Here is a 2,451-nt window from a genome sequence, read left to right as displayed (position 1 = left end):
GGGTGAACTCCCAGTTCTCATTAAACTGGCAGTAATCTGACACTAAAGTGATCAGATGATGGGGTGAACTCCCAGTTCTCATTAAACTGGCAGTAATCTGACACTAAAGTGATCAGATGAAGGGGTGAACTCCCAGTCCACATTAGACGGGCAGTAATCTGACACTAAAGTGATCAGATGATGGGGTGAACTCCCAGTCCACATTAAACTGGCAGTAATCGGATTTCTGCCATACACGGGCCTTTGTTTTCACGGGTGTTTAAGGTTTGTCTTTGTTTTACTGTAAAGATGGAGACTAGCGTTGTATGTCTCAGATCATTGAGTGTGTGTAAACACACAGTGTTTAGGCAGGCGGTGCGTTTCAAAGTAACATCCACATGAACGCCAGGACGTAAGGTTCCTCAGAACACCACCCAGAGTTCATCCTGGTACCTTTTCTTCCCCCAGTGACACACCCTTGGCCATCCGCATGATTCCCAGGAAAACCCCAGGACGGGTTCTGGTGTTGCCATGCAGTTTGTATGACTACACCACCCACAGCTCCACCCACCAGAGTCAGGTCCTTTCATTTGCCCACTTCCTGTCTTGGTGCCCCTGTACCAAGATGTTATCCACTTCACCTGTCAGAAGCTTTAATTATAGGTACATGTAATGGTGACAATGTTTTAATATTTACATATACGTGTCAAAAATACGTGTTTACATTTGTGAACTATATTTGCACATAGGAAAGTCTATTCTGATGCTTCTTTTTGTAAGTTTAGAGGGCAGTGCACAGTACACAGTACCCACAGCCCAAATCCAAACTAAATAAATATTGTCTTAGCATCACTGACGGACTATAGGAAGAATATCAGACCTATGAAGATAGTGAAGAAGACGTTTGTATTGATGTTACATGAGAATTGTTTTAAAGAAATACAACAAACTATCAAACCCTTCTTGGAGCCTTTAATGATTTACATTTATATACATCTCTAGGCTTGGCTCACTCATCAAGATTCTTGAATTTGTAAAAAAAAAAAAAAAAAAAAAGACCTGTAGCAAAACAAAAAGCCACAGATCTGACAGATGAAAACATGCGTTAATTCATCACCCATAATCACTAATATGACTAACAGAAACCTCAAATTCAGACTGCTGATATGACAGGAGGATGATTACTGGCTCTGGTTCGTTTATTTTTGGCATTAGGGTGAATTGTCAAATGGGCAGGATAAATGTTTCGCAGTATATTCTTTGTATTTATGAAAACAGAAAAATGACATGCAAATAAAATAAATGCTTACGCATTGTTTACCTTAGCGACAACAGGCAAGGACTCACGAAGTTGAGTATGAGCTCTTTCTACGGCTTTTACCAACACTTCCTCCCCTCTCCTCCCCTCATCCCCCTCTCCTCTCCTCTCCTCCCCTCATCCCCCTCTCCTCCCCTCATCCCCCTCTCCTCTCCTCCCCTCATCCCCCTCTCCTCTCCTCTCCTCTCCTCTCCTCCCCTCATCCCCCAACCATCAACCGTACGCATCACATTAGCACCTGACAGTGATCCTTACAACAGCTCCAGTATTATCGTGGTCGTTACCGTGGATACACACCTCTCTAGGTCCGTTAGGTGGGAGCTTGTACAACGTGACATTTTTGGCTGGAACTCTGTCCAGTTCAAGTATCTTCTGTTAGTCGCCACTTACAATGAAAAACACAACACATTTCTGCACCTTCCACCGTTTTTCCTATCTAGTATTATACCTGTAAGGTGCTTCGGTTAGACATGTTCCTTCATCCTCTAAGAGGAGACATGATTTAGGTCATTGTTTCCCAGCCCTGTCCTCAGAACTCATCAGACGTGGACCGACCTGTCAGGACTCTAGGACTGGACTGAGAAACACTGCTGTCACTCACGGTCATTCACATACTGACCAGAAGTTGGGCCGCTACAAATTAAATATGCGATAGGTGGGAGGAGCTTAGTGACATCACTAATCACAATATTCAAATGACACTAAAGTGATCAGATGATGGGGTGAACTCCCAGTTCTCATTAGACGTGCAGTAATCTGACACTAAAGTGATCAGATGAAGGGGTGAACCCCCAGTCCACATTAAATTGGCAGTAATCTGACACTAAAGTGATCAGATGATGGGGTGAACTCCCAGTCCACATTAAACTGGCAGCAATAATCGGACATTAAAGTGATCAGATGAAGGGGTGAACTCCCAGTCCACATTAAATTGGCAGTAATCTGACACTAAAGTTATCAGATGAAGGGGTGAACTCCCAGCCCACATTAGACGGGCAGTAATCTGACACTAAAGTGATCACAATATTCAAATGAGCTTGGAGCAGTGAAACCTACAATATGTTTGTTGTTTACAAGTTCATTATCAGTGAAAACAACACAGTATATACTGGACTGTTGCACTGGGGTGGGCCCTTTAGATCTCTGACTATCCG

The 2,451-nt window shown here is 43.3% G+C and overlaps 1 protein-coding gene across 2 annotated transcripts in view; it reads right to left on the bottom strand.

Annotated features, from left to right (window-relative positions):
* Positions 1-1,463: 1,463 nt before the first annotated feature.
* acsl4b (acyl-CoA synthetase long chain family member 4b) overlaps positions 1,464-2,451 on the bottom strand; it is a 16,548-nt gene continuing 15,560 nt past the window's right edge. The window contains exon 16 of one of the 2 annotated variants that reach the window (XM_076987600.1): positions 1,464-2,451. This exon is cut by the window's right edge and continues 678 nt beyond it. The gene's annotated coding sequence lies outside the window, so the exon portion shown is untranslated. The other variant, XM_076987599.1, reaches the window with a different exon arrangement.

This window comes from Brachyhypopomus gauderio, unplaced genomic scaffold (genome assembly GCF_052324685.1).
Source record: "Brachyhypopomus gauderio isolate BG-103 unplaced genomic scaffold, BGAUD_0.2 sc54, whole genome shotgun sequence".
Classification (NCBI taxonomy): domain Eukaryota; kingdom Metazoa; phylum Chordata; class Actinopteri; order Gymnotiformes; family Hypopomidae; genus Brachyhypopomus; species Brachyhypopomus gauderio.
This window is presented reverse-complemented; position numbering and strand designations above follow the sequence as displayed.